The following is a 12,880-nucleotide window of genomic DNA, read 5'->3' as shown; positions in this document are numbered from 1 at the left end:
GCTTAAATGTTTCCCATCTAGACAGGAAGTGAGAACCGACTCACACTCGTAGCAAGAATTGTGCATGTATTTTATTAGATATGTAAGAAAAATTCAAGTGTATTTTGGTGGAGCCTGATTCTTTTTGTAAGGTTTCTTTTACTAAAAATGTAAAAGCCAGTTGTCTGGAACAGCAATAGTCCATTGTCTGAGTCACAGCAGGAATTATTTTTCTTAATGCCAGAATAGGAAGGACTGTTTCTGTGTGAAAGGCATTTCATATCTTGTCCATTTTCTGCTATGTATGGGTCAGTCTGTATTTAAGAAGCTGATAACCAATAAATATCTCATGCAACCATTGACACACCATTTCATTGCGTGTTTAATAAATCTTTTAAAATGATTGGAAACAAATATTCCCCGCTACCGCTTTGTACAAGGTTTTTCTTACTGAATCAGTAGACGATCCCATGAATATCAGTCGTATGCTGGGAAGAAAACTATTTTAATTCTCTTCTGCTTATTTGTTCATCCTGCCAGACATCTGGACATTGTCTGGTTTATGACCTTTATTATAAGCCAAGGCTCTATATGAATCCAAAAAAATAGAGGATTTGTGCCGAGCTGTTTCCTAAGTAATTGCACATAAAAATAACTTTTAAAAAATGAAGATGAGTTTTCCAAGCCAACTGAGCAAATTTGTAAAATAAAATAAAAAATCCCTCCTTGTTAAATTATCAGTTAACTGTGATTTACTAAATGTATTTGGACTGCTGATCTTTGATACCACCTAAATAGAACATGCTTGTCTTTGACATCTTTTAACAAATAAGCCAATTCTCATGCTTTGGAACATCATTGAACCGCCGTCATGATCTGCAGAAATCAAAAACATGGATCCTTCCAAGTGGCCGGCTTACTAAAATTACTCCAACAGATCATTGGCCACAATCCAGGGGTCAGCTAACGGGCAAACATGGCGTCCATGGGAGCGTTCCAAGGTGAAATCAACTGCTGACCAAAGAGAACACAAATTCCTGCCTGAAATGTTGCAAAATGCATCTTGATGATCCTAAAGACTTGGGAAAATATTAAATATTATGCCTGCCTACCTACCTACCTACCTACCTGCCTCCCCCCCTTCTCTCTCTCTCTCTCTCTCTTTCCTTTTCTCTCTCTCTTTCTTAATAGTTCAAATAAAAACAAAAAAAGGCTTTAGAGTGGTCTAGTCAAAGTTCAGATTGGTTAGTATGGCTTCTTTTTACTTAATTATCCTTTTAAAACCACCTTTTGGATTGATTAAAGTTATTCAATTTGTTTTATCTAACATTTACAGGCACATATTAAAAAAATTTAATATAAAAAGTTTGTGTTTTGTCACTCATTTCAGCAAATGAAACTCATTTTATATAGAATTATTGAACTTTTTAAATGATTTGAATTGTAACTGACAAAATGCAAAAACAGAAGAGATCTGTAAGGTAAGAAAATACTTTTAATGCGTTTAATGTTGAAAAGGCTTTTAGACGTCAAAAGCTGGTGCTAAAGGATCTGGATAAACCTGGACTCAAGATAAGCAGTCTCTACCAGTCCACATAAGGTTTTACTCTTCTCTGACGTCTTTCCTGTCTTCCTTTACTTTTTTTTATCAATTTGTCAAACCTTCATCTTTCTTCCAATTTTGTCTTTTTACACTTCCGTCTTTGAAACAGACTCCAAAAGTTTGGTTTTCCCTGTACAAATTTCATTAATGCAACTTTCAGGATTTCAAATGTTTTTTTTATATATATAATTTATCCACTTCACTGAATAAATACAAAAGACTAAATGGTAACTTTGATCTCCTAATTACGAAGAAGACCGAGATGAGAATTAGGAATTTTATCCTTAAGGTCAAAATTGAAAAACAGAGAAATGTTTCTTTTACTCCTATTTTAGATGCATCTCCATCTATTTTGAGTCTACAAACTCGTAAGCCAAAAACATACACTTTGATACACTTTTGAGTTTAGTATTGTAATGCATAAGAGCTACACAAAAATACTTTCCTCTTATATTTTAGTTATTTTGAAAAAAACTACAAATAACATGAACATTTCTTTGAAAAGGCTTTCAAAACTCAAATTTTCTTATTAACCTTTTAGTGTAATGTGAATACCTTAACTAGATTTAGTACTTTGTGTCTGTAGTTATGACTCTTATGATCCATTTCTTTAGAGCTCACTAACAATAGTTACTATTACTTAATAATGTTTAGATCTATTACTGCCATGCTACAGCGTAATGAAGTTGGTGCTGTGAAAACAATGTTTGTATTCTGTAGACTGCTCTGGAAATATAGAAATGAAAAGAAAAAAGAAATCACATAAACTTATCCATGGGAAAATTGGTAAAATAAAGAAATCAATACGATTAGCCACAGATCTTTAAAGTATAGTTGGCTCAGGTTCTGGTTTTCCTCAGACCCGCATGTCTGCTCCAGTTTGAACAGTTTGCTTCCTTTCAGGCAGACATGAAAGGACTATTAGCAAGCCTCATTAGGGCGAATGCCAAACTGCAGAAATGAAACGAGGTCCAAGGTCCAGGTCAGCTGTGTTCACTAATAGCGTGATGAATGGAGAGATAAAGAAGATGACTAGTTTAGCCTCTGAGCCGGTAAAAAGGACTGCAGAGTTGATGTAATAAAGTTTGACTGGAATGCTAACAGGATAAGCCAGAATGCATTGTTTTTTTTTCTTTGTTTGAACATCTTGCAAAAACCTTCACTGTTTTTTAGAATAATATTTAAAAAAATTCAACAATAACCCTGCTTATTCTTCATGCATCATAAAATAATTGGAAAAGGAAAGTTACCACATGGTGAGGTGCATTCACTGTATATATACAAGTATGTAGGAACTGTTCCTCCTTTAGTGTCTGATCATAAGAGAAAATATATCCGTTATTCTGATCAGGCTTATCAGACAACACTAATTAAATACCACCTCTGCAGAAATCCTTTGCTGGTATCTGAATGAGTCAACAACGCATCTGAATGAGCTGCCTTGTGCTGTCTCATTACAAATCGCAGCGTCTCTCTGCATCAGACGCTTTCTAAATCACTGTAAAGTAACAGCAGACATATTCACTGTTTGCAGTTTCGTTTTCATAATAAAAGGTATAAGTGCTGTTTGAAACTATTTGTCAATGGTATGTACATTCTCAAATGAAAAATCTTAAGACAGGATGTTTACTACTTAAAGATAGTAGATACACTAATCATAATTCCTTTATGAAGTTTCTTTTAAGTTACAAGTGAAGTTCTTATTCAATTTGCAAAATCAAAGCTAAAATGTTGAACACTAATGTGTCGGTAATTGCGTACGAGTGTAAAAATAGTTTTGCTTCCAGTAGTTTAGCAGATTAATCATGCTTAAGTGTTGCACATCTTTTTTTATTTCTCAGAAGAGCTTGGAATTAATTATGGACAAATTTGATCGTTTCTGATTAAACGTGAAACATTTTGCATAATTCGATTTTTGAAATTCAAACTCTGATATAATCTTTGAATGTAATATTAAGTTGCTCTTATCAATAAGATGTGCTGTGGGATAACACAAAGGTCACATCTTTTATGCGTTTGTCGAACCACAGTGGTGTGAGAATACTGCAGCTACATTTTTATCAGAAGATTTCTAAACACTAATCGCATTTAAAGTCACGTCAAATGGACTCACAACACCACACAGATGGAACTCATGACAAGTTTTTCTGCAGTGTGTAGAGCTGGCAGCTTCTGCAGCCTTGGTCCTCCAGGAAATCCAGCCAGAGTGGAGAGGAAATTAAATATGTGTGCGTCGATGCGTATGCCTGACAGTACGTGCCAGAGGATTGATTTGAGCTGTCGATGCTACACTCTTTATTGCCTTTAACTGTACCATTTGTTTTAGGATTTCACTTGTCACCCACTTTTCTGACATCCATATATAAGCGGTGACAATGGGGATTATGCATGTAGATCACTTCTGTAGCTACTCTAATGGGTGTATTTCATTAGGCTAAGTCAATTAAAGCTTGTGCTTCATTACAGACATGATGATTTTTAAGGTCTTGTTAGTGTCTGTGATGGTCCTTGAACTGGAATTACTACCATGTTGAGAGAGACATTAAAATTAGCACTGTCGTTTTCCCACAGGCTTTTAGAACTCATTATAATAAAGAGGTTGCTGTAACACCTTAATAAAAGAGAAAACTATCATATTAATTTAAACTGATTGGGAGTGAATGCCAAGTATCAGATTCTCTCAGAAAGATGGCCACAGCTGCTGAGTTTTCACTTTCTGCCTGGTTTCTCATCATATTCTTTCCTGAGATTCTTGAAATTGTACAGTTAATTTTATTGCATTTGACATGTAGAATTACCGAAACTGGACAGAATCCATTTTTGACCCGATCTTTTAAGTACATGTTCCAAAAATAAATGCACATAGTGGCTGGAATCATGTGTTGGTTTCTTTTTTAGCTTTGGAAGCTCAAATTGTTTATGTGGTCTTAATACTAGCACATTTTTAGCCATGTCATTCATTTGAGGTGTTTAGTTTTTAATATTTACTGAGTGAATGACTTATTTACAATTACAGAGGTTCAATTTTATTACTACCCATACTTTGTGTTAAAGCCTGTCTCTTTTTATTTTAGGTTTGCCATCACACTTTGAGATATTCAGTGTGAATTCCTGGCTGTGGTGATAAACTGAGTTGGTGAGTATTTAACTTGCTTCACTAGAGTTGGTGGGATTCTGACTTTTTGTGCTGATATATTCAAAAGATGGGAATCTATTCTGTTGCACTTTATGTTAAAGAGAAAGAGAGCTCGACATGAGGCCAGTATTCTTAACCTTTTATAATCTGAGTGCTATAAATTCATCTTTTGCATGTATTCAGTCGGTTGGATTGAGTTTTACTGCGGTAGATGCAGATCATGGCAACAGGTCACTGAGAGGGTTGTAAACATCATAATGAAGAGAAGAAAGAAATGTGCTTTTATTTTGACTGATATCTTTAAAATAATCAGCAATATTATAAATGGCTAATCCAATAACCTAATCTTTTAGTCATACTAAACAGGGAATGCATTTTCTCATCCTTCAGTCAGATTAATGGACACAAAAGTTTGATTATAGGTTTTATTGCTTTTTATCTTAAATCCACATGCAGCAATTTAGACAGAAAAAAATTCAAATCATTCTAAAACTTTTTACAACTATTTTTCTTACATTTTGGCTGAACATATGTCTGACATTAGGATATAAATAGTAATCAAGCTGTAAACTTATAGATGAAAGTGAGATTATTGGTGAGTAGGGGGCTAAAAATAATACAAAAAACTAATAGTAATAACTAAATACCAGTGACAATATAGCATGTAAAACAAAAACACAGACTAATCTGCTTTGAAGTGAAACTAGTGAGTAGGCGGCTCTTATCTACGAGTTTGAAACAGCATGTTTTGTTCCAGTAAATTCTTTGCTTCCCTCTCTCTCCGTATTTCTCTCGCTTCTTTTTCTTTCTCTCTCACCTCCTCCTCCAGCCAGCAATGCTGTTCACCTCCCACACAGACTGACACACACACAGATACAAAAACTGCTATCTTCACACATGTATAAGGGGGGATAAGGGAGGAGAAAAAACGAAAAACTCTAAGAAGGGTTAAGGAAAAACACCAGGGAGGAGAAGATGATGATAATGGAAAATGGGAGAATGGCTTATAATTAGACAAGGATGTAACTGGAAGACAGTGGGAACAAATTAGCCGCTAAAGAGGGGTGGACAGAATACGAGGATTTTGTTTTTAAAAAACACTAAAATCATTTGAGCTTTGAAAAGCAAATGTACTAAATATTCTGTAGTTAGATATCCTACACAGAAATCACTTTTTATGTATATAGCTTTTGATATGACAAAAATATCACATTTAATTCTTTTTTAATCATCCGAAATTATAGCCCACAGGAAGGACATGGAGGTTTACTAAAATGTTTTTTATTAAATTTATCACCAAAACACAATATTTTTCTTTTCAATACAGATATATACAATATAATATTATTTTAAAAAATGGTATTTGCTTTTAAATGGAGACATCTGACTCCACCCATACACTAACTAGTATGTGCATATTAGGTTTAAAGCTACACATCCACTACGCCAGTCTCATCATCTAATCTAGGAAGTAAATAGTCAAGAGGAGAGTGAGCGAGCATATGACGAGCCGCCGCAGGTAAACACAGCTGAACATGTGCGAAGCAGTACCCAGTGTTTGTGTCCACATCTGTTCATGCAGTGAAGGTGTACGGCCTACTAAGCAAATTACTTGAATCGTGATGGCGTTCTGCACACTCTTGGGGCCCAATGTTCCCATGCAGTCCTGGTCTATCCATTCCCTTTCAACAAAGCAGTGACTTGGCAGGTTTTGATCTTTTCCAGGCAAAAATTCCAAGTCAAAGACAAACAAAAACAGTGTTGAATTATGAAAAGATTAACAGTGCTGTCCAAACTTTATTCCTTTGTTGTTGTGCCTACGATAATTAGCTGCAGCACATAGTTTACTTTACCTAGTGTTTAAGTTGACTAGTATTAGATGATGATTTTTGATCAATTGGACTGACAATGTAGATAAATTGTTTATCTAGGAGATTAATAAAAAAAAGTATTTTACCAATTTGCATCAGCTGTTGCCAGCAATTGTTGTTGGCTTGAAGTAAATGTCAGAGCTCCATAACAGTTTTTTACTTGTACTGCAGTGTCTTATGTGGCCCACAACCCAATGCTTTTAGACTAGGAGGTCACGCACCGGTGTGGTATTGGTCATTGTGCAGGTCACCCATTTTTTTCTTTACATCTCTTCAGTGCCCACTTGAAGTCAAACATATTCCTTGTACACCTGTTGACAGCGCCTTCTTACTTAAAACCGTTCCCCCCCATGTGCTCTAATACCCAGACAATTTAAGACATATGCATAAGGTTGCTTTTCAACTGTAGTATTGTGACAAATGTGGTTTGGTAACTGAACGTCAGCTAGTAAACAAATTGCTTCATGTTTAGTCTTGATAAGGGACTGATGGGAGGCTGTATATTGCATTCCACACAGTTCCACCGTTTTATAAATAGTTAGATGTTTTATAAAAGAGTGGAACACGGCTTACTTGATGGAGTGACTACTAACTTACTTTTGCGCATCTATCTCTTTCCCACTTTTGGTCGCAGCATCTCATATCCTCCCACGTACTCTCACATTGAGTGAGGAATCAATCCTTCTCACTTCCATTATCTCTCTCCCTCCCTCCGTATCTCTGTCACTCGCTCTGCTACTTAATTCTGGCCATTCTGTACCAATCGAATAGCTGTGTTGTGGGCACAATTGAGTCCCACAGCAATCATACCACGTCCTCATTAGGCTCGATCTAGTGGTTCGCTTTATCCAGCTTCATCCCTTTTTTCCGGTAATTGGGCAAAAACCTTTGCCTACCTGTCAGCCGCAGTCCCAGTGCAAATGATGCAATTTATTCGACTGTGTATAGGAATTGACAGTGGCCTCGGTGTAGCCTTGGGTCAATGCTGTCCGGCAGTTTCCCAGAAAATTAGTGCATCATTGTGAATCAGATCTTACTCAGGACTGTCGCCACCTTTGCCAGCTCACAGCTAATGACTGCGGTCGCCAGAGAGGGGATGCATTTGAAAAAATGAAATGTTTCCTGTTTGAGTTAATTTATTCCTCAAACCTTTTGACAGTACATGCTGACTTGTATGCTTACTAATGCTATTTTCCTTTGCGAAATAAAACAAATAATAAATATACAGGCATGCTTGTCTGGCACAGTACATCAAGTGATCTTTAGAATAACCTTTCCTGAATATTTTGAACACTATGTGTAATTAGGTGCAATCCAGACAGGTTTCTTTGCAGTAACTCTGTAAAACAGAAAACAAGATCTGCCTCTATCCCCCCCCCCCCCCCATCTTCAGCCTTTAGATGTTTTCTGCTTTTCGGTTTTACTTATGCGTGGGTAAATCACATCTTTATTGCAAAGGCCACAAACTGAAGATGCTCACCTCTTTTGAGCTTTAAGAAAAGGCAGAAGCTGTAAATAGAAAAATACAGCGTATAATATTTGTAAAAAAAAACAACCTAAAATTGAAAGCAAAGTTTAACTCTGAATCAATGCACGCATGTTTCTCAGTGAAAACAGGATGTGTTAGGAAAACAGAAGAGTAGTGCTAAGATACCTTAACACTTAAGCTGATTATTTTAGTAGTCTTGGAAATTCACATGTACTCAGAGTTGATTCTTTGAGGCTGACTGGCTCACCGGTGCCCTATCCGACTTGTGACTTCCTCAGAGGAAGCAGGAAGTGGCTTAGATGCGTTTCCTGCTGGGATGTGAGACAACTTCCTTGGCAAAAGTACATGCTGGCACACTACACATTATATTTATGGCTTCCTCACGGTGGCTGTTTTAGAGGACAAAAACACTTCATCACTTTTTAAAATGTGTCCTCTTCATTTTTTCTTAGAAACACCAACGTAGTTTAACACCTTTTGCGGGTGATATGATGATTGGGATTATTTTAATAAGACACCAGAGGGTACTACTCTGACTCCTTCAGCTTTTTGATTAGCATAACGTATTGCTTAATGTATTAACATGTATGATTTAATGTGATGGGCCAACACAAGTGGAGTATAATTAATTAGTTTTCCACTGTGCGTATTAATTTATTAGAATATGAATATTATTGGAAAACACTTCACATTCGGTATAGTGTTGCACAGAAACCTTTTATTTCTTTTTCTTAAACATGTCAAAAGTACCTAGAGTGATTTATAACTGCTGGCATGAAACTTGCCCACAGGATTAGATTGACTTCTTAGTGAAGATCGATTTTTGTTTTAATCATTTTACTAGTTAAATACCTTGCTTTGTAATTGTTGAATTAGTTTCCAGTTTCTACGTTTTGGACCCATCCTGTGTTCAATTAAGGCTGCAAGACGCCAATACTCAAACGTTTAACATAAGAACAAAGTCTGGAAATGTTTATTTCATGTTCCACCTTGTGCATTTTGCTGCTGCTAATCTTTGCACAGAAGACTGATCTGCTTTCGCTCTCGATCCTTCTCCCTCTGCTTATACTGCAGCCCTGTTCCAGCTCGCTGTTGCCCACGCAGTCCTGCGCCATTTTGGAAATCTGCAGCTCTCTCATAATGGCAATAATCAATGATTTTCTCTCTGCTGTTTATCCAGTTATATTTGCTTTAAGGATTTGGACTAAAAAGCCTCCTAAATTGGCTATTAGAAATAAATAAGGAGTAAAGCATTACCTTAGTATTGTCAGTATAATGGAGCTGAGCATGACAGACATGATGAACTGAGGCAGTTTTTTCTCTTGGAAAACATGCAATTATCTGTATTTCAGTGTGTGTGTGTCTCTCCTACTGTCTTGCCTCATTTCTGAGGAGTTATGCAACATTTTGCAGCGTAAAGTTCTTATATGTCAACATATTTACTTGCACATATTAGATTGCTCTAGATGATGTGTGTGTTTTATTTACAACAATTCTGTATATTTATTTTTCAAATTGGCTGTTTACAAATGGAACTAACATTTTTTGTTTAAAGTGTTTTTCTCCCCAGAATTATTTTTCTCTTCGTTATCGTGCTTTATCACTTCCTCATCCTTTTTTCTGCACATTTAACATCCTTTTTAAAACAAACCTCCCCCCCAAAAAGACCAACAACCTCCATTCTGTTTCATTCTTTCTCTCTCTGCAGCGCATCAGCCTCCAGCCACCATGTTAATTACACCAGTTCCTTTTCTCTGTTATTCACCACTCTGCTATTTCTGTCACCGTGACTGCTGTGCCTGCTTTGGCTACATCGCAGCTATTTGCTTAGGTCTACAGCGCTTGTTGAAATGGGGAGGGGGCGTGCACTTCTGTCCAATTCATAACAAATGGTTGTTTAGCGTCATCTGATTGGCACAGATTAGAGGGTTCTTAGTGGTGGTGCGGAGGCAGCTTTCGAAGATGATCAGGTGGCCTCAGTGCTGCCGTCTGAGTAAAACACTCTGCCATTTGTCTGTACTATTTTAATGACACTTTTTGTCATGAATGGCTTGGGAGGAAAAGGGGCAAAGAGGGTCAAAGTTTTTACATAAGGCCAAGTAACTTCATATATTCTTAATATTCTTGCTCTTAGAAGCCATTATTCTTTATCATAGCGTGAAAGTTTCATCATGAATCATCTATATTTTAGATTAGAATCCTGGGTAATAATACACTCTTATAAAAATTTTAAAAAGTTGAAATGCCATGTAATTTTCTTGGTGACTTATAAAATAGTTTGAACCCAAACTTTCTTCTAAGCTGTGTTGTAAGAGGTGAAAAGTTACATTCAGCTCAAAAGAGGAGATGATGTGCAAAAACGAGATAAGATTTTAACGTTTTTAAGAAACCTCAGAGTTCCCTTTTTTCACAATTCAAATTAAGAAATTTACAAATCAAAACTGTTTTTCGTAGCCTGGCCATTGCCTACGATTCAAATCCTGCTTTACGTCTCGGTATTGACTTTCTCCCATTGACTTGGATTTCCCTGGAAGAATTTCAACAAGGCCAATCATCGAACAGAAGGAGAAATTGTGAAGGATGACGTCAGTTTTCTGCACTGTTTGAGTTGTAGTTTTAGCAATGACGAATGGTTGAAGTTTTCTAATTGTTTTAAACAAAATGTGCAACAAATTGGCACTAGAACCTCCGTTGGTCTGTTTAGGAGTCTTCTTAGTTGATGAAATGGATCTGAAACCAGTTCAGAAGTCTCTAATGTAACTAATTGGAAAAAATTACGTTTTGATGGAATGTTGTTAGTGGTAGGTTGAAGAAACTCTTTATTCATGTTATTTAATGATTTCAATAAATATGCAGGGGAAAAAAGCTGAATTGTAATTATTAGACATCTAGCCTTGGTTTTAATAGTTTCTTTGTTTTAACCATTCTGCTTAGTGTGTGGTTAAGGCATGAGGAGGTGTGCAGATATGAAAAAAAAGGTTATTAGTTTAGAATATGTCTTAGATTATATCAGCAGACCTAGACAAATTAAAACTGAAATTGTAGATTTTTCATTGGGGATTTGCATTGGTTGTGACTAAAATCATGTAACGCCTGATAAATACAGGCTCGCACATTGTTATGTTGGAGGAGGCATTCTGTTGCCCACAATGAGACCAAAGCAGATTGTGACTCAGTTTACTAATTGCTATGTAGCTGAGCCATACTGTAAATTACCTTTGTGGAAAATAAGAGTATAAAACCCACTAATGCAACCAGAAATCATATTGAAAAGACTGTATATGACTGAAAAAATACCTTTATAAACAGATAAATGATTTAACATCAGAAGCAAATGCAAAAATAACTCGCTGTTAACTAGAGAATAAGAGAAAGGTCTAATCAACATATCATCATAAAATACTTCATGCTGTGATCATTCACTCAACTCAGCACAAATATTTGGCTATTTTTGTTGTTTTTGTAAGTTATTAGGGACATCGTCACTTTCACAACACAGAAATGAGAAGGCAGCTATAATTACGAGGTGACAAAGTTACATCACTGGTTTTGGCACACAAAATACAAGCCTGCAGGGGAAAATCAATGTACCTATCGTCCAACCATGCTTTCCTCTCCCTTCCCAAAATTCCTCTGCTTACATAAATAATTGATCAGCTTGTCATAGAGGCAATTGGCTGTATAGATCTGATTCATTATTACTCATGTAGCCTAGATTCCTCTGAACAATCTGATGCTTGGAGCACAAATGTTTAGCTTTTTAAGTTTGTACAGATATCAGTTAACAGTGACATGAACTGAGAGACCCACATAAAACAGACCAACTTAGTTGTATTCAGTTGGGCTCAGAATATTTTTTTTTGCTTCCTGTATTTCTAAAACTCCCAGTTACACTTTAAAATTCTCAGTTATTTTCTTATTCTCAGTTTTCTTTGTTTATACCATAAACTAAACTGCAGATTAAAAGAAGATGTGTAGCTGCCTGTCTATCCCAGTAAATTTCACACAGATAAAGTGTTGGTGATGGATAAAACTGTGGTTTTAATTTTATCTTTCTACACGACAAACCTCAGTTTACACTGCTTCACTTTGGTGATATTTCAGTCTAAAATATTCAGCTAATACTCCAATCAGTTCTTCACGGTATGCATATTGGGTAGTGATATTGCCATTAGAGACATTATGCAGCTTTGGTGTGATCCGTTCAGCCTTGGCCTTCTGAAGTTGGTACAAAAATTGATATTCACTTCATTTGTCACACAATTTTTCTTTTCTTTTAGCAACTTGTTTAGGTGTAAATAAACTGATTGTGTACATCAGTGCATCCTAGAGTTATGGTAAAAAAAACAACAAAAAAACGAAAAAACTTTTTTATTCAGACAAGAAATGCAGACACCTTCATATAAAGGAGCACCATTTTTTTTTTACTTTTTAAATACCTCTAAAACTAACATGTATATGTCAATATTTATAAAATAAAAGGAACAGGTCTTGATACACCACAAGCAACAATAAAAGCAATTCAATTGTAAACTGGGTTTTGAAAAATGACTCACAAATGGAAATGAGATGTTGCATATTTGTGAGTCAGAGCTTCAAAAACATCTGTTGGCTAATGAGACATTTAAAAGCTGCTGCTGAAATGGAGGTGTGATGCAAAGTGGACATATGGACTCATGGCTCTAGTGCAAAGCACATCCTGCCCCTAACCACTACAAGCTGCTCTTTAAAATATGCAAAGAGAAAGCCTGATGCAATGATAATAAATGTTTTAGAACTTATGTGAAGCAGTTTTGTGAGTT

General features: G+C 36.0%; 1 protein-coding gene across 2 annotated transcripts in view; it reads left to right on the top strand.

Annotated features, from left to right (window-relative positions):
• sipa1l1 (signal-induced proliferation-associated 1 like 1) overlaps positions 1 to 12,880 on the top strand; it is a 72,016-nt gene that overhangs the window by 18,828 nt on the left and 40,308 nt on the right. For both annotated transcript variants that reach the window (XM_015011170.2, XM_015011168.2), the window contains exon 2: positions 4,657 to 4,718. The gene's annotated coding sequence lies outside the window, so the exon portion shown is untranslated. The remainder of the gene's footprint in view (positions 1 to 4,656; positions 4,719 to 12,880) is intronic.

The sequence above is a fragment of the Poecilia mexicana genome, unplaced genomic scaffold, assembly GCF_051168715.1.
Source record: "Poecilia mexicana isolate PSO_F unplaced genomic scaffold, ASM5116871v1 scaffold_21, whole genome shotgun sequence".
NCBI classification, from domain to species: domain Eukaryota; kingdom Metazoa; phylum Chordata; class Actinopteri; order Cyprinodontiformes; family Poeciliidae; genus Poecilia; species Poecilia mexicana.
The sequence above is the reverse complement of the archived record's forward strand: the minus strand, read 5'-3'. Positions and strand labels throughout refer to the sequence as shown.